This window comes from Leptidea sinapis, chromosome 12, assembly GCF_905404315.1.
Source record: "Leptidea sinapis chromosome 12, ilLepSina1.1, whole genome shotgun sequence".
Classification (NCBI taxonomy): Eukaryota; Metazoa; Arthropoda; class Insecta; order Lepidoptera; family Pieridae; genus Leptidea; species Leptidea sinapis.
Window position 1 is genome coordinate 3914479 of NC_066276.1, and position 20846 is coordinate 3935324.

At 38.1% G+C, this 20846-nt stretch overlaps 1 protein-coding gene across 2 annotated transcripts in view; it reads right to left on the minus strand.

The window, feature by feature from the left end:
- The window catches only part of LOC126967124 (acid sphingomyelinase-like phosphodiesterase 3a), a 148566-nt gene that overhangs the window by 116889 nt on the left and 10831 nt on the right, over positions 1-20846 (minus strand). Inside the window, exon 1 of one of the 2 annotated variants that reach the window (XM_050811544.1) lies at positions 1213-1432. The exons of the other annotated variant lie outside the window; for it this stretch is intronic. The gene's annotated coding sequence lies outside the window, so the exon portion shown is untranslated. Of the gene's footprint in view, positions 1-1212; positions 1433-20846 lie in introns of those variants that run through there. 2 annotated transcript variants of the gene reach the window in all.

The window sequence follows — 20846 nt, forward strand, 5'->3', positions numbered from 1 at the left end:
ATCATATCAATATAAATTACGCTGTTGGAGGCTATAAAGTAGATAAAATACTAAGCCTGGATCTAGCGTGATCATATCTAAACTATATAATATCTTGCCCCACTTCTTGATAATATTATTCGAAATTTGAATTATTCAGTAGTTAGTTGTTTTTGGTTTGACATAATATACAGACAAATAGAGAAAAATTCTATAGAATCAATTTTTGGGTACTGTTTTTTATGTAGAACGTGTGTTCTACTCTCAAGATATATTTTTAAAAAATAATGTAGAGTTCTTTCTTTGTCACCATTTCATTATATTATGTATGATGTGTCTGTTTTTAAAGACACAACGCTTTTCACCTAATGCATATTTGGAATGCTTACACATTATTTTTAAAAGAAAACCAATTTTGAAGACATCAATATCTGTCCAATCATAACAGCTAATCTCTAAACGACCAGGGTGATTCTAAAATAATAAATGCCCAGAAAATCTTAGATTTCAGTAAATGTACTCTTAAATGTATCATTTATACGATTGTATCTGTTCCAATGAATAATTGCAATTTTTGATTAACTTTCTAAACTCATCCATTTTAAAATACAAAAGAGTATAGACAACTCAAATATTAACGTGTGATAATGACTAAACTACATCTTAACTATTTTTAATGAAATTAATATTTCATCATCATCAGTCAGAAGACTTCCACGGCTGGACAAAGGCCACCCCCAAAGATTTTCCCGACGATCTTGCGCTGCCCTCATCCAACGTATTCCGGCGTTCGTCGGTCCAAATTAATTTTTGTTATATGCTTTATATAACAAAGCCAAAAACGCCATTTATATATTTATTTATTTTATCTTATAAGAAAACGGCTCTCAAAAATTTCCTACTGGGCACCGTTGTGCCATAGTTAAAACTAATCTAAACGATCTAAGAAAAATTTCCCTGGAGATTATTTTTAGTCTTAGAAAAAAAATTGTTTAAATTAATCAAACTATACCATGATACTATTTGATACTTTTATTAAATTCTCAAATACAACATTAAGTTCATATTCAATATTATACTATACTGTAGTTTTTAAAATTTCCTTATATGTGCTTGAACAAAAAAAAAGTATAAAAAATATATGTCACGTTAGCTCCCTCAAGAGTTATGAATTTATAATATAAAGCTTCTCATTGAAAAGAATATTCATGTTATACTTTTAAAACTACTGACCTGAAAATAATCTTGACATCAACCTAAACACTTCAACATTAATAATTGCAAGTCATTAGATGCCACGTCCCATTAAAATTTAAAAAAAAAACTTAATGAAACAAGTTTTTATTTTAATAAGGGTCTTTAGTTCACTTCACATCGAGTTCCAAACACTGGTATAACACACGATAATTTTACCAACACCGAAAACAGGAAAGTTTGACACGACCCTCCCTGTTCGCGCTCAACTTGCTACTAAACTGGCTTTTACGTTCTAAGTTCCAACTCATCGGGAGCCTTCGGGAGAGCTCGGCATTGTTTCCCTATAGCTCATGGTCTATAAGTGTGAATATATAAAATTTGATGCATTCTTATATATTATAAAAGTCGTAAAACCTATTTGGTAATAAATATAATATGGTTCCAAACAACAATCAATCGCTTATAATTACGTTATCTCATTCATTATTTGGAAGATTGAATCACTGAATTTGACATGCGAATTAAATTCAAAAATATTAGATCTTTATAATATGATAGTTGTTTGAAATTAAATACTTTTCGGAACCAGCTGCAGTGTTATAGAAAATTTTGATTATTACTTTTTATTTCCCTTGATTTATTTATATGAAATTATATTTTAGTTGTAATTCTATTTGCCAAATTAATGATTTACGGTAAAAGTATAAATCAAATCAAAGGTCATATGGCTGGACTGTTGAACGTTACAGACACATAGTCCATGTTAAAAGGACTTAAGATGACTGATGATGATGGATTTATCAATAATGAAAAAAATAATTATAATGAAGAAACTGTACATTTATAAACTGTCTTTGAACTTTTTGGTCCTTTTTACCTCATTTTAAATATATTTTATTAATCGAGTCCATTCGATAGCTGGTATATCAAAGCAAAAGGTTACGGGTTAAAACCCTCACTGTGATCATAACTCATCTTTTATTAGCTTGAAACGTTTTCGAATCGTTTCCCCAGAGAGTAGGAATTTACAAAATATATATAAATATCACCCACTTCTAGACTTTTAGTTGACGCTTCTAAACTTTCGCACATTTATACAGATATCACAAATATATTATAAAATACATTATATAAGACATTAACCCCAACCATTCGTCGAAAAGAAGAGAATTGTGGTCATTGCCTCCTGAAAGATGTGGATGCATACATAGTTGATTATAATTAATAGAATTAGGCGTATTTTGTGAAAATGCATTGCTATTTATTGCTGATTGATTATGGGTCAAATGAACTAAGGTTAAGTTGCATGGAGTTAATGACAGTACGCTATTGATGTCTTATTCTTTAATTATCTCTTATTATGTTAAGATAGATAACATCTAAAAGTTTCTTGAGACATCAGTTGTCAAGTGTCATTTGCCCAGTAATTTCACTAGCTACGGCGCCCTTTAGGCCGAAACACAGTAATGCTTACACATTACTGCTTCACGGCAGAAATAAGCACAGTTGTAGTAATAAGCCTAATTTTAACTAGTTTAACACTGATGTGCCTGTGATTTATACTAGCTGACGCAATTATGACCTTTTATGGCTTTTTTTATAGAAGAGGGGGATAAATGAGCATACGGTTCATCTGATGGTGAACGGTTGAAATGTTGCATCACTGAGGCATCTCAGGAGCGTTTCCGACCTTTGAGGATAGCTTTATTAAAATCAGGTATTTTAAAATTCACAGTTTTTATTAATTTTGTCACTAACAATTCTAAACTTTATAATAAAACACGGCGGCATAATTTAAAATATTTATTTTATCACTTTTTTTAACACACTTTTATTAGCATGGCATGTATCTATGTAACGAAATCTTTTCTTAATTATATTCAAATACGCGATTACTTTGAAACGATAGATTAGAGTGAAACTTCGCAAACTTATCAAGACTGAAAGCAATGCAATGATTTAAATAGTCTATCCCATTACCCGTTCCAGGATCGACAAGATTAGCACTTTTTAATTTCCTATATTCCAGTTTGTGTCTTTGTGCATTTGTGTAAATTTCGATTATTCGTTGCTACAAATTTGGCATAATGTAAAAAAGCTAAAATTAATAAAAGATAAAAAACTTTAAAAAGCGCTTTCATTAAAAACAAAACTAAACTAATTTCAAATTTTAATTTGTTGTAAACAGTTTTACTTTTTAGTTTATTTTCCTATTAAAGCGTTCGTTAGTTTTTTTAACTATTATTTAGACAGATGAGATATTGTGGACCAAGTGAGAACTAAATATGATATGATCCGTGTAAATAGAATAAGTATTACAATAACAAAAAATAAACTAACAAATAACAGTTGTAGAGATGACTAACGTTGAAATTTCTCTGTTTGAGGATAAAGCACGTACTGATATTGATAGCGTTGGTATAGCTAGGGTATGAGCAAATATTAAATGCTACTTAAATGTACTGATATATATTAAAGATTTTTTTAAAATATCCTAACAGATCCTAGAGATACGCCCCATCACTCTGACCATTAAGTCAACTGTCTAGACGACGCATGATTCATAAATCTTGTTGAACACTCGAGTTGTGACACCATCTATAGAACTACTACTACTAATCTACTTTATGGTTGATGGTCTCCTTGACTAAAGAAATTGACTTAAAATTTCGCATTTTCAAATCGTGCTTAGATTAGAATTTAAAAATTAGATTAGACTTGAAAAATGAAGTTTTTATATAATAATAGACATGGCTTCTCTATAAACGTAATAGTTAATTAGCCTAGCGAAACTCTCTACAAAAAGCGATTCACTCGATTGTATGAAACGTGCAGTCATTGATAGATTGACAGATGATGGCTATAATCTTGTAAAAAACGGAAATAGTCGTATTCCACTATGTTCCAAGCAACTGTCCGCTTTCAAACTTAGCCGGATTATGCTTCGTCGCCATTCGCCATACTGTAATTACTACTATTTCAAACTTATGACAAATCACTGCACGTTTCATACTAAATTAAATTTCAATTTTTACTTAGGTAGTCCCGCCTCTCAATACGTAGTTTTTACATTCTCTTTGGATTTTATATTTATATCTGTGACACGCTAGTCTCCATAATTTTATTTAGGTCCGAAAGCAAAGAGTAAATAATGAATATAATACAGTCGTCTGACAATGGGTTGTATGTATGGCATAAACTGAAACAGCTGATATTTGACACAGTGTGTGTAATACATGTTTTCAATTTAAAAATAAATAGGTAGTGTTGTTATTTTTTAACCAGTTTATTGTATTTTTTATAATGTATATAATAAACTAAATATTCGTATAACGTCCTGGCCGTAAATAACATAGATGTATTATAGTAAAGTAAGAGATTGTCAATGTGAAAGAGGGCTTGTAAGAGCGAGATAGAGACGAGACCATTTTCGTACACGATAACGGCCTGTAACGGCCTGATGTTTGTTGTTAGCAAAACAAAACTCGCTTTTGTGGAAAGACTCCGTAGATTCAGCATAAGAACTGATTGGAAATGGGTACGTGTGCTGTACCTGGATGTTACTCTTCGATAAAAGAAAATCTTCAGAATTCACACTGACGCAAGCAATCAGACTTTGTTCTCGCTCGATGATTTGCATTACAAATCTAATAACGTCAGTGGGATAATATATCTATGATTATTGTAATGCTCCTCGTTTGCTCACGAGTGAAACAACTACTCTTTACTATGTAGCACTACACCCGGACACGTCTGCACGCAACCAATAGCCGATTAGAACTGGCCTTCCGCTGTACTGTGCATTCCTTATATAGCACTCAACGTCACACGGTTTATGTCACTGTCAATGTCGTGACAGTGACAATGATAGATAAAATATACTCTGTTAAGACTAGATGTCAGTACACTACAGTTATTATCATTATCTAGCAAATGTAAGACCAAACAAATAAATTATCTTAATAATCGCATCTCACACAACACTTATAAAACTTCAATTTTTATATTAAAATAACATGTGACTGTATACTGCAAAAATATGAACAGGTATATTTTTACACCTGGCAATCCTAATACTGCGGCAGACTGGGATCTAGCAAACATTTTTTTTTCATTTAAACACATTATTTCCCTTTAAAATAACGTAAAGTTTATTAAAAGCATATATAGTTGCAATTTGAATCACAAAATTAATTAAACTAAAATTAATTACTGGTGATTGAGGCCAATTTTTTATAGGCAATCGCTAATACAGAGACAAGGTAGATTTAAAATTAGTTTTACCTACTACCAGTGGATGGCTCCTTCACACAGGATGCTGGCTAGTTTATGGATACCTACCACAACGGCGCCTATTTCTGCCGTGAAGCAGTAATGTGTGAACATTACTGTGTTTCGGTTTGAAAAGCGCCGTAGCTAGTGAAATTGCTGGGCAGTTGAGACTTAATATCTTACCTCTCAAGGTGACGAGCGAAATTGTAGGGCTCCTCCGAATTTTTGGGTTTTTCAAGAATCCTGAGTGGTACCACACTGTAATGGGCAGGGCGCATCAAGAACCATCAGCTGAACGTCCTCCTCGTCTTGTCCCTTATTTTCATAAAAAAAAAAGTTTTATCAAAAAAACACGTACCTGGAGAATCGAGCAGTGGGATCTTAGACTATGAATCGTAGTTCAGGAACTGTTTGATAGCTTGTACCGATTCAGTTCGTCTGTAGATATACGTTTTGAATGAATACCTTAGAGCTTGGCTCTTTGACTTTCCATTTGAATGACTTTATGTTTGAGTGACCTATTTTCGATTAGGGGATTTTTGTTTAGTCTTATGTGTGTCAATTTCAATAGTTTCTTATGTTTTTAAAGTGATAGCCCTCACTTCTGAGATTATTGCACAAATAAAATTTGAAAACAAAATTTTATGAAGCATGCGGGACTTCAATCCACGACGTTCTTTATTTTAAGCAATTTAAGGATGCTCGCACTGAAATAATTATTTACTCAGCTTTGGTATCTAGTATCTTGGAGTACTGCAGCGTTGTATGGAATCCACACCTTAATATTTACTCACAAAGAATCGAAAGGATACAAAAGAGATTTCTTTTGCATCTATCTTACGATCATAATCTAGTTAAAACTCTTACGAGTTACGAGGATAAATAATAGTACTTCAAGCTTCAGTCACTCTCGAATCGAAGACAGCTCCTCGATCTTACTTTCTTATATAAGTTGGTGAATGGCGTCATTGATAGTACCTATTTATTAGCTCAATTAAATATTCGTGCCCCACTAAAGACAATAAGGCCGTCGTCTTTTATGCCATTCGTAGAAAAAAGCACACGCTCACGTCAAAGACGCTATTCTCCAATTAATAGATTGATGTTGAGTTATAATGCTATATATAAATTATCACATAAGAAATGTATTGGCGTCATAACAACTGCTGTTAATAAAGAAAAGGATAAAGAAAAAGATAAAAAAGTTGATATTGATATATTTTCAGCCAATATTTCGTCATTTAAACGGAATTTATTTCATTTATATTCATATTTTTTTTTTGTAAATTATGGGCAAAAAGTATATTTTATTCAAATAATTAATAAATACTGATAAGTTTAAGTCTGTTTTATATAATTGAAATGATGCATGTTTTAATTATTATATTAGATCCTAACATATGAAATTGGCGTATTTCGTACAGGCCACTTTAATCACGATGTTCTCCTTTTTGGTAAGGAATTCCAAATTCAAATTTGTACAGCTATTTACTCATGTATTTGTGCTTCGATGACCGTCATTCATTTGTTTTTTTCTTCTGTTTTTTTCTGTTTGCGTCACTCATTTTACAAAATGCAAAACTTAAAGTATGTATCGCATTATTTACGAGTACGAGTTCCGCCGTGGCTAGTGCCTGCGGAAACGACTCGAAGGGTGAATGATGTGGCGGTCATGTTGCAAAAGAAAACACAGTTCGTTTTTGGTTCCAACGTTTTGGTTCTGGAAATTTCGACCTGCAGAACAAGCCCCGTGGACGGCCTGAGACCCAAGTTGATAATGAAGTATTGAAGGCTATTGTAGAAGCGGATCCATCGCAAACCACGTCCGAGTTAGCTGCAGGGTGCGGTGTTAGTGGTAAAACTGTTTTAATTCACTTGAAGCAAATTGGGAAGATTAAAAAGCTTGAAAGGTCTCACGAATTGACTGAAGCAAACCGGCAAACGCGTCGACTGCTGCGTTACATTACTGAGCCGGCACAATAATGAAGGTATTTTAAACCGAATCATTACCTGTGATGAAAAATGGATTCTTTACGATAATCCGAAGGGCTCAGCGCAATGGTTGGATCCTGGCCAGCCAGCCAAATCCTGCCCCAAGCGAAAATTAACCCCAAAAAAGTTACTTGTAAGCGTTTGTTGGACTAGTGCCGGTACGGCTGATGTCTATTGTCAGCAATTGCAAACCATGATGGAAAAGCTAGCGGCTAAACAACCTAGGCTGGTCAATCGCTCCACGCCACTGCTACTTCACGACAACGCTAGACCACACACTGCACAACAGACGGCTACTAAATTAGAAGAGCTTCAATTGGAATGTCTAAGACATCCTCCGTACTCCCCGGACCTTGCTCCAACAGATTACCATTTTTTTCGAAATTTGAACAACTTCTTGCAAGGGAAAAAATTTAACTCTGATGGGGCAGTCCAAATCGATTTCACAGATTTTATTGATTCCCGTCTGACTGGTTTTTTTAGTAAAGGGATCAATGAACTATCTATGAGATGGCAAAAGTGCATAGAAATCAATGGTTCATACTTTGATTAATTAAATATATTATATTTAAAAATATTCTACTTTTTGTTGCTCCCATACAAAACGCCAATTTCACCTAATATAATATTATTGATTTCTTATTCATTTACGTTTAATTCAATTTGTAAATATAGCGATAATGTTTGCATTCATTTTAATTAAATATGTTTGTATCTATGTTATTGAATTATATGTAACACCTATAATTAAGCCAACACTTAGCATTTATTATTAATTGTAATAATATTATTATACTTTTGTTAGTTGTCTTGTTGGTGTTAAATAAATTTCTTACATTTTTTTTCTATTAAATGTATAATAGGGTAATCGTACACCAGAGGGGAGTAGCCATAGTGCTATATCTTAATACAAAACTGCCTGTCATATTTTTGCGAGGGGAAATCTGCATCGTGCAAACTTTTTAAAACTCCCATACTAACAATTACTACAGTACATTAACAATTGAACACACACATGAATACATTCTGTATCTGATCAGCACTCGCGAATTCGACTATGGAAATCAGGTTTAAAAAAAATACAATTGTAGATATTTTAAGAAAGATAGTAATGACGAATATTAAATTGATAGAAGAAATAAACTACATGTAATAAAATAAATAATTTTAATTTTTTTATGAATGTGTGACGTAATCACGTATAGGGATAACATGATAGGGACTAGTTCTATGCAGAACAATGCAGTGTCGCTTAGGCTTTTTGAAAGCCCTGGACGTTAATGCGATGTTACTCCTTTTTTTTAATGAAAATAAGGGACGAGACGAGCAGGACGTTCAGCTAATCGTAATTGATACGCTCTGCTCATAACAATTTTGTGCTGCTCAGGATTCTTGAAAAACTCAAAAATTCTGGACGGCACTATGATTGCGCTCGTCACCTTGAGACGTTAGATGTTAAGTCAAGACCGAAACACAGTTATGCTTACACATTACTGCTTCGCGGCAGAAATAGGCGCCGTTGTGGTATCCGTAATCTAGCCGGCATCCTGTGCAAAGGAGCCTCCCACTGTTACTCATCACTTTCATTCATAAGATTCTTAGGCTGGTTTGCACCAACAAACTTTAACAATAGCAAACATGTAAAAGTACCGGTTAAGCAAAATTTGTATTTGTAAATTTTTGGTTAACCGTTATACCTTAAACGGTTAACCGTCCAATCTTTGCCAGTTAAAGCTACATAAATATAATAGGTAAAAGCTATTTTTAACCGACTTCAAAAAAGGAGGAGGTTCTCGATTCGTCGGTATTTTTTTTTGTTTGGTACCTCAAAACTTTCGACTGGGTGAACCGATTTTGATAATTCTTTTTTTATTTGAAAGCTGGTGCTTCCCGTGTGATCTCATTGTAGTCCAGATCTGACAATGGCATCCATGAGAAAACCATAAAAGTCTTAAATTTGCTATACATAAGTATAGCAAAGTAAATAATAAATACGAATAACTCAATATCGCACCAACCGATTTCGATGATTTTTTTTATTGGAAACGATATACTTCAAGGATATTTTGGTGAGAGTTTGGTTAGTTTCTGATTACGGAATCCATGACAAAGTAACGGAACTCTACAATTTTTAGTCAACTCTCAATCTACACATATTTAGATAAATTGTTAGTTACTAGAATTAGATTAATTAATTAGATTTTTTAGTGCATATTAAATCTATTGTTTTGGAATAGTGCTTTTGAAGTCGGTTGTTTTTTTGTTTAAACATTAACAATAACTTTTACCTAGACCTGTGAAAAGTTTCAAATAAATATTCGGTATCGACTTAGTTTTTTTAGTTTTTAGCTTTAACTATGCCAAGGAATACGAAGGTGAAACATATTACAATAACCAATAATAATATTCACACACTATTACACAAATTATCTCGCCCCAAGCTAGGCATAGCCTGTACTATGGTTACAGGACATATTTAGTGCAATATACTTACTTTAAGATACATAAATACATATGAACATCCATGAGTAGGAAGCAAACATCCATATTCATCATATAAATTATTGTACCTACCGGGATTCGGACCCGAACCTCTAGCTTAGTAGTCAGGTTCTTTCGGCTATATGGGTCGTTCACATTCCGCAGTGTATGTTAAAGTCAGCATTACTCTCGCGTTAAATTTAACTTTAACAATATTAAGTATAACGGTTCATATCATGCAACCCAGCCTTAGTTGTCTTGTAATTTAACAAGCTTAAAATATCCGAAGCACAAAAACTGCTTCAACATCTTGTACAAAGGATCCTCTCAATTTGAACACAAACCGTACAGCAAAGGAGCCAAGGCATTTTGAAACCCGACCCAATAGATATAATTTATATATCATTGGAAAGGAAACTTTATGAAGACAAATAATTACCAGATCGCTTGTCGTGATTGTCTGTCCCAGCTGAGCTGCCAGCAGCGGAATGAGCAGTTTGTATGTATATTAAATAATATATTTCAAATGAAAAGTATCATAAAAGATAAAAAAAACTGCCCAAAGAAACTATTCAACGTGGACGAAGCGGGTATAAGCAATGGTTTCAATATAATATGACTAACCACCGCCTAATCTGTGTTAAAATAGATTATTAGAATAAAATACTCTAATTAAGAAATATAAAATATCTATCCCTTTTGATTTCGAATAGTTCCCTAGTAGGTATATCTTCAGAGTCCAAGGTCCAATATTCATCAGCTAATGTTCTTTTTCATTCATGAGGCTTATTTGTATGATCATAAATGCAAAGACATAACAATATTATTAAAAACAAAATATGTTCGCTCGGACAGATAATTGAGACAAGCGAACTGGTAATTATTTTATCTGTATAAAATTTCCCTTCCAATGATTTATAAAATATGTCTATTGATTGGAGTGCCACTTTCCATATATTTTTGCCCATCGTCCTCTCATCCTTTAAAAAAAAACGCTCCACGCTCATCGGTAACAAATTAATTAAAAAGGTGCTTATTAACTGCAGTTGATCACCCTAGCTCATAACATCATTAATAACGCACTGCTGAACTGATTTTTATATTTAAGGGCATACATTCAACATAAATTGAAATCGCATAGTTGTGGTCAAACACATATCGTCATCCTTATCACTCAATTTTAGCTAGAATATATGACTTATCGTCGGGATCGGATCTTGGCTCTAACTAGTAAGAAGGGAGGTGTCAAAATACTAGTTTTCAACTAGGAGACCACATTCTTTAATCATGAAAATCTGTCAGAGGCCTTGGTTTGTATCTAGATGCAAAACTTATTCTTGATGTGCATCTAGAAAATGCACTTTATAATGCGTATCGACACATTTACATGCCTCATTGATAGTCTAGTTACATTCTAGCGCTGTACAAAGCACAGGGCCGGCACACATGGAGTATTGCTGTCATCTCTGGTCTGGCACACCCCAGTATCAGCTCGATCCATTCGACCGCGTGCAAAGCAGAGAAGCTCGAATTGCCAGTGTCCCAGTGCTCCGTGAACGGCTGGATCACTTGGCGTTGCGTATAGACGTCGCTTCATTGTAAGTCTTCTACCGCATTTATCACGGGGAGTGTTCCGAAGAGCTGTTTCAACTGATTCCTGCCGCCAAATTCCACCTTCGCACGACACACCACAAATAAGGATGTCATCCCCACCATCTGCAAAGTTAATCTTTTGTTTCTATTTTTTCTCCAATAAATTAAATCAATAAATAACTAAAAAGGATAAGTCCAAAAGCAATTAACGTGAGCACCGTACGAAGACAGGGACAAAAGCAGAAAGTATTGAATAATTTAAAAATAGATAGGTAATAAAAATAATGATTTCTAACACCATAATTAACAATGTTTGACTAAAATAAAAACTTAATATGGATAATCAGAACCTTAAGGGTTCGTCTGACTTGAGCTTTGGATCTCTGTTCAGTGTTGCTGCATCCAAAATATCTATAATGATTAACCATCGCTGACGAAATGATACAAGAAGAAGCAGATACATTTCTTATAACAGTTATACAAAATAAATAGGACTACTGGTTAGAAAACTTTAAGATAAAAAATGTAATCATAAATATATAAATGATATTATTAAACGACTAACCTCTAGTAAATATTATGTTTTTTTTTTTTTGAGAGGAGGAAATACGGTTACGTATTTACGCCCCGGAACGGGGCGTAATATGTCGGACTCGAGTGTCCGCGTAAGCGGACACCCCATACCGACTAAAACCTCCTCTGTGCTGTTAGCAGCCCTGGCTTTCATAGCGAAGTAGGACGTGGGCCGTGGAGGCCGCAAAGACTACGCAACAACAGTCGCGGGGCGTCTCCTAAGGAGACTCGAACCTCAGACCGGCTGTGTGCATGTGGGAAGGAGAGAGAATGAAAATGAAGATGAAAAGGTGATAAGAACACACTCGCCGGCGAGTGTGGTGATGTTTTGTGTAATGTATGTAAGTGTGTATGTATGTGTTTATGATTGTATGTATGTGTGTTTGTATGTATGTACGTAGTGTAAATGTTTGTGTGCATGTATGTTTGTGTTTGTGTCTGTTTGTGGAGTGTGTTTGTGATTGTGTAAGTGGTGTATGTCAGTCCGTCAGTCAGTCCGTGTGTGAGCGAGTGTAGTGAAGCGATTACAGGACGAGGACTAACGTCTCGTCGGGTATGAAAACAATGTGTGGTGTATCTAGGGAGCGGGCCGCTGGCCATCGTCAGAGCGACGAGTGCCAGTGGTTTGCGGTGGTCGACCGCGCCTACGCCTGCGAAGGCGGTGTGTGCGTGTCTGTGTCGGTGTATGCGTGAGTGTCGCGTTCGCGATGGTGATGTCGTCATCCGGGTCTACCGTTACGTGTCTGGGACGTCTTATTGGGTTGAGACTATGGTGAGGGGGGGTGTACCCGCATGCCTTTCTAACCAAGATGTTGGGATGGTTAGGCGCCTTGTCAAAGAAGCGTCGCGAGATCTCTTTAAAGTGTTGAGCTATCGTCGGAAGCTCTAGGTCGCGGTGAAGGTGAACCACGGGGCTCCGGTTGCCATGCGCGTGAATTTATTTTGAACTACTTGCAAACGACGTAAGTAGCTCGGTCCGGTGTGCGCGAAAACGACGCTTGCGTATGACAGTATGGGCCGTACGATGGATTTGTACAGCGTCACTTTGTGTTTGAGTGGAAGTTTGCTTCGCCCACACACAAGTGGATAAAGGCGACTGAGGACAAATCGGGCTCTATTGCATACCGTATCAATATGTTTCTTGAAGTTCATATTGCTGTTGAACGTGACTCCTAAGTATTTGTAATCCTTCTCCCACGGTATGGGTGTTTCATACAATTTAACGACGTCGGTCGGTCGTTTTTTAGCGCGGATGCTATTCGCGTTACCGAAGAGTACCGCTGCACTCTTGGTGGGGTTCACTTCAATCCGCCATTTTCTGAACCAGTTGCCTAGTTCATCGACGGCGGCTTGAAGCACTTTGATGTTCCTGCTCAAGGTTGAGCGGTTCAATAGAGCGGAGCCAAAGTAGAGTACCGCATCGTCAGTGCACTGAGCGAGCTGGACACTCGGAAACTTGGGAATGTCACTCGTGAAGAGCGAGAAAAGAGTGGGAGAGAGGACTGAACCCTGTGGCACGCCAGACCTGATGGGTCTGGGTGAGGATAGGGTGCCCTCTACTCGATATCGGAAGGAGCGATCAGTAAGGTAGGCTCGTATGATACGCACGAGCCTGTCTGGCACTCCCAGTTGATACAGCTTGAATACTAAGCCGTTGTGCCATACCTTGTCGAATGCCTTCGCGACATCGAAAAACACGACTGCCGTGGTAGCGTGAAGTTTACGCCGTACGAGAATGTACTCGGTGAGTCGGTGAGCCTGCTGGGGACACGAGTGAGCGGTTCTGAATCCGAACTGTATGTCGGGTATCAGGTTGAGCTCCGCGATGTAATGATTAAGACGCGCGAGGATTAATCTTTCGTAAAGTTTCCCGATCAAGTTAATTAAGCTAATAGGCCTATAGCTACTCGGATTAGCTTTAGGTTTATAGGGTTTTGGGATACCGGGGGTAGGATTTTAAGAACCCTATTCTTTATAGTGTCGGGCCCCGGGGCCTTCTTGGAGTGAAGCTCCTAAATGATTAGCTTCACCTCTTCGTAAAAGGTGGGTTTTATTACATCGCCTGAAGGGCTCAGAGCGGAGCGACGTTTAACTTCACGATCGACTTCGTCAACGTGTGTCGGGTCGGCTGCTGCATTTGAAGAGCACTGACTCTCGAGACTATCGACGAGGCATTCAGCCTTCTCATCGTCATCGAGCGCCGGCTGCAGTCCCGGTCTGTCCAAAGGAGGCAGTGGGCGGCTCCTGTTTGAACGCGCGAGGCAGCTTCCAGAAAGCCACATGTGATGGCTTAAGGTTGCCGAGCAAGCGGTCCCAACATTCGCCGCGGAGTTCCGCGATACGTTCCCGTACCATCCGCTGTAGGTAGCGGAGGTGGCGCCTATTCTCGACCGACGGATACCTATCGTAAAGTCTAGTGGCTCTGTGCTTCTGTGTGAGTAAGTTCCTGACCTCTGGAGGTAGGTTTAGGCGATGCGGTTGCATCGTCGGAACCTGCCTGGAGCAGGCCTTGATCCTATTCTGTATATGTGACGTCACATGAGAGATAGCACTGTGAGCCGTGTCGACCGAGTCGATGACGTCCGGTATAAGGTCAAGGTCGTCGGACTTGATAGACTCGAGATCCTTTTCCAGCCGTTGCCAGTCGATCACTGTTTTCGTCGGTGGTTGAAAGTTAACCGGTGGGCCTAGATTTAGGACGACGGGCCGTTGGTCTGACTCTAATTCGTGAAAAACCTCGATTGAATTTACATTGAGCGTTACGTTCTTAAGTAACGCAACGTCTAGAATGTCGGGTCGGTGCGCGACGTTATCCGGATAACGTGTTGGTTCGTCGGGTGCTATTACTGAAAAGTTCAGCGTGTCTGTCAGCGAATCTAATAAGATTCCGTTTCTATTTGTGGCTCTACTGTTCCAGCTGGAGTGTTTGGCGTTAAGATCGCCGCCCACTATGACTGCGGCCCCGTGGCCGAGTAATGCTTCTATATCTGTGTCTAATACTTGTTTGTTGGGCGGAAGATAAGCTGAAATAACAGTGATCGGCTGGTGATTCGCCATACTGACTCGGAATGCAGAGGCCTCGATGTTAGTGAGGACCGGAGGATCTATAGATATACAGTGTAGAGACCTTTTAAAATAAATAAGGGTACCGCCCATACGGGTAGTGCGATCATTTTTAAGTTGTAATTAGCGATACGCGGATCGCGTATACGTGGTTTTAGAAATGTCTCTTGCACTAAGAATAGATCTAATTGATGTTCGTGAGCGAACTCCTTCACCAAGTCTGGTTGAGGCTTAAGGCCTTGGGCGTTAAAATACGCTATACGGAGCGTATGTGGTTTAACCCGTCCGCTTACGTAATTAGGCATCGCGAATGTTTTTATACTTTCGCCCTATATCGGTGAGGGCTCGGAATATTTTGGCGTTGTCTGCCATAACTTGCAGGAGCGACGGCGGGTCGACAGCCTCGAGCCTGCTGGCCAGGGCTGTGATTTCATCTATGTCGAACAGCTCTGACAGCTCAAACATGAAGGCAAAGGCGCTGCCGCCTTGGTTGCCTGTTGCCGCGGACGCGGGCGCCGATGGCCTCGGTCGCGGGACCGACGCCGCCGGGCGAGACGCTAGCGGTGGCCGGAGGGGCGCGGGGGCCGCGAGAGTGGCCTCTGTGGCAGCGTTGGCAGCCGGAGGAGACCTCGCCCAGGCGTTTACCTTAGGAGGCGGCGCAGGTTTGAAGGTCGGAGTGAACTCCACCTTCTCTGCTCTGCCTTGCGGCTGGCGGCGCCCTGAGTGACGCTTGTGTTTGGGTGCCTTGGGACACCCGCGATAGCTCGCGGGGTGCCCCTTCTCCCCGCACAAGACGCAGGCCGGGGGCTCCGCGCATTGCGCTGGTCGAGGGCACTCCGGCGTGCCATGTTTACCGAGGCACTTCACACACCTCGGGGTATGTTCACAGTTGCGTGCCGAGTGTCCGTATAATTGGCATCTGTGACACTGACCGGGCCCCCCGCGGTAGCGAGGAGCTTCGGCCCGGATGCCCTGAAGGGAGCAAACCGATTTTATGTTGAAAATTTCCTTTCCCTCTTGCGTGAGGTCGAGGACGACGAGAACCATGTTAAATGGTTGTTTGTTGGTGGTGCCGCGCATACGGTGCACCTCGTGTGCAGGGTAACCTTGCTCTTTGAGGTCCGACAGAATGTCGGCCTCGTCTATCTCTCTCGGTACGTTCCTAATAACGACCCTCAGACGCTTCTCCTCAGGCAGGGCGTACGTGTGGAAACCCACTCAGCTCTCTAAGAAGAGATGTCAAGGCGCGGTGGTCCGCTACCTCTTTACCGTTACCGTCTTCGGGATCCTATTTTTGATCACCAACCAGCGGCCTCGGTCTCCTATAAAAATAGGGGGCGGGCGCTTGGTCGGAGGCGGTACGCGGGCTTTGCGCGGTCAGGAGTGACTGCGGGGACCTTAGGGGTCGCCTGCACGTCAAAGTAAGCCTGAAGGACAGGCGGGCGGGCTGATCGGGTGATCACCTTTCTCGGTTTGACCGAGGCCACGGAACTAACATCGGAGATGTTGCCTAATTCCATTTCGGATTCCCCGTCGGAACCCGAAACGTCAGACGACGAGTTATAGTTTTTGATTTCGCTTTGATAGCGGCATCCACTGTCTTATTTATTGTCTCAGTCATTAGCGGAGCGATCTTCTCCGTAAGGAACCTATCAAGTAGAGCGCTGAAAAAGCCCTCGTCGGCAACCATTGGTGAAGCCATGGTTGTAATATTTAGCTAAGTTGAGTGCGTGACAACCCCCGCTGCCCGAGTCAGGCAGAGGGGGAATATAATAATTAAGTGGACAACTATAGTTAAGTTGTACACTTGTACATTAATAAAATACTATTAATAATAATGAAATATACAAAAATTAAAAGAAATTAATAATAGTAATTAAGCCTAAGACTTCGCTTTACTGGATGTAGGCCCCCGCGGAGAAGACACACACGGCACGAACTGCAACTCACAAACACACACGATTAGCGTGCAGAATCGCGAAACACAGCACAGATGCTAACTAACACGATCGTAAAACCGGGTAATTAACACTGATAATAACTAAGCTCCGTTCCGCGAAGGAACGTAACAGGTGCGAGACTCAGAGTCCCGAACAATAGCGCGCGATAACAATAGCTAGCCCAGGTGGCTTGAGCAGATAGTGCGATAACGCAGGTAATAAAAATATTCGAAGGAGGACAGATAACGCGGCACGTGTGCCTGCCTGAATCGAACTCAAATATTATGGAAAAATAGAATATGTAAAGGAGTATAATTATCTAGGTCAGCTTATAGCCGCAACTGACACCATGCCTAAAGAAATTGACAGAAGGATAGCCAACACCTACAAAAGATTTTGGTCCTCTTAGCGAGATTTTGAAAAATGCAGATATGCCAATTAAAGAGAAAGGAAAAGTATATAATTGATGACCTTAAGAGAGTGGCTGGCCCAGAATGGATGAGAAAGGCGAGAGATAGAGAAAGGTGGAAGTCTTTGGAGTTAAAAAATCGTAAGCAATTAGTTAAGGATAAATAAAAATTATAATTAGTAACAGCAAAAAGGCTTATTTTGTTTATTTATTTATTTTATTAACTTCTAGTTGCAAAAAGCATCTTTAAAGTTAATGTATCATTAAATATATTAAATACCGTCACTTTCATTTTCATTTTGACAGTCCAAGTTAGCATGTGATATAATGAAACATTAACTGTAAGGATGCTTTCTGCAACTAGCGGTAAATCGCTAGTACTTATCAAACAAAATTCGTACCAAGACGGTCGTCTTCGAACAAAATCGTTTGCATTTATTCGTTTTAAGTCACATTAAACTGTGTACTTTGCACTTCACAACGTTTCTAGATTTACTTGAAACGAAATGGCAGCCGTAGTCTACAGAGCAGTCATTGAAAACAAATGTAAGACGACAAGAGATTCTTAAGACCGGTCAAGACCCGCGCGGTGTAATTTGTCCAGAGTGTCTGTGAGAGACAGTTACACCATCCGACATGGCGTAAAGCCGATAACAGGATAAAATTCTAAAATAAAGTCATATAGGTGCACTTTGCAATGAATGATGAAAAGAAAAAAGTGTTTTATGAAATAAGGACTGTTCCTTAATGACTCGTTCGCTTGACTGTTCAATGAGTCATGATTAAATGTGGTCCCCGCCAGCCATACTCTCTATATTTATTTATTAAGAAAGGCTTACCAACTACATATACAATTAATATTATGGTTACTTTTATTGAATTAGGCGTTACTTTGCGGAAATCCATAATTATAAAAATGATTTAAGTTTTCTTTAGTTTTAATTGCGCCAATATTTGTTTTTAAAACAATTCGACACGTGTTTCGCCTCTACACGAGGCATCCTCAAGACGTGTTGTCTCGCCAAAATCTGGCACGAGTCTCGCGTCTAATTTAAAATGTCTTATATTTAAAAGTTATATATCTAACTAATAATTATGCACAACGTACAAAACAACAACCAAAAAAATGAACGATGCAGTCGAAATAGACTCGAACACGCGATCTCTCACATTCCGTGCGAGTTCTCTTCCACTGAGCTAACCGTTCGAGTGACGTATCGTTGATATATCTTGTATGTGTATTGTTGAACTCTAAGGTTGTGGCTTCAAACACATGATTTACTTTACAGTTGATAAAAAAACCTATATTCTAAAAAAATGTGCAAGGAAAGTACATATGTTTAGTTTATAAAGACTTATGGATCGTAGCTCGAAATCGTGTCGTATGCATTAAAGATCCACTGAGCTCAAATTGTCTTACGTTAATACCCAGAGCATTTGTTACAGACTGCACCCTTAATGACACCACAACAACGAGTGGCACATAAATTCAATTCTCCCCTAAATTGTATACGTCGAAACAATATGTAAAAGATGTCTGTGACGAAATAATACCATTAAAATTAGCATGAATATATTATATTCTTTTGGTTTATATAAAAACTACTGTATTTGCAGTAATCGCTTTGTGGGCTTGCTTTGTGGGCATTATTTTTGTAATTTTGTAGTTAACGTACACAAACTATTCGGTTCGTCATACTCACTAAAATGGCATTGCATTTTTACTGTCGATGATCACCTCAGCTCATTACTTCATCAATAACGCACTGCTCCTTAAAATGAGTTCTTTTACCACTAAGCACGTGGTAAAGCTTTAACTATTACTGATATAAAAATATTATTGACGACGATCTTAATATATCGAACTGGTAATTATTTTATCTACATTAAATTTCCTTTCCAATGCTGTAGCGACTTCATCCGTGTTGAAGTTACTTTGGGCATATTTTTTTAGGATACTTTACAAATACGAGTAATACAAATTCAAACTGCTCTTTCCGCTGCTGACAGTGCTCTTCTATGATACAGCGCATATCGCTTGTCATTGTGGACAGTATCTTTAATAGTATTTCCCTGTGAACTTTAATGTCTTATTTCATACACATGTAGGTCAAAGTTTCATAAATTCTCGAAGAAATGTTTATAAATTATTTCTTATCAAGTGCCTAAATACAAAGTTTCATGGTTTTGTCTTCGACAACGACGAATTTCCATACAATCATCCCCTATTTCGTTCCCTCCATTTATTTTTGTGCAATCAAAGGTAGCCTATGTCCTAAATTTTCCTCTGTACTAAATTTTATCAAAATCAGTGATTTAGGCGTAAAAGCGTAACAAACAAACTTACATTCACATTTATAATATTAGTAAGGATGTCTATTGGGTCGGGTGCCACTTTCCATATATTTTTGCCCATCGTCCTTTTAAAAAAAATGCTCCACGCTCATCGGTAACAAATTAATTAGCCAACTAAAAGGTGCTTACTGTAGATGATTATTCTAGCTCGTAACATCATTAATAACGCACTGCTGAACTCATTTTTATATTTAAGGGCATACATTCAACATAGATTGAAATCGCATTGTTGTGGCCAGAAACATATCGTCGTCCTTTCATTCAATACTAACTAAAAAGGATAGAATATACGAAGACCAGCAAAAAGTCATAATATTGTACTTATCTTCAAAAGTCTAGTCAAAACTATAGATAATTATTAACAGTATTTATCATTCAAAGTCAAAGTTCTTTATTTGCCAGAAACATTCACAAGTAAAGTTGTTACAAATTTAAGAGCAGGCACATGTTTCGTCTTGACAGACATGCAAATATTTTTGAGGTTTCACTTAACAATATTATAAACCTAACACAATCAATAATTACTGCTACATTTAATTTAACCGACGTAAAGCCTACTAAAAGACCCTACAATACACAATTACAATTTCATTTACACAATTACAATTTTATTTACACAATTACAATTTCATTTACACGATTACATTCCCATATTTAACAAAACGAACAAAACAAAATGACGTGTAAGTAGTAACTATGTTGGCATTATCATAAGAAGGTCTAAGCTTCAGGCATTCTCCTACAATCCCAGAGCTAGTACATCGCTTAGAATATCATGAATACAATTTGCAAGTCGTTGAAAATTCGCTACTTCATAAAAGGCAAATCAGTGAAAGTTCTCAAGCGATGGAGTGATTCCACGGCAAAGTTAGTGAATGCTCCATCAACTGTGCGCCATGCCAGTGTTGAACAAAACTAGTATAAAATATAAATGAACTTGAAATTGCTTTGTAGTTGTTCGACTTACGAAGGCAGTTATATTTATTATGGCT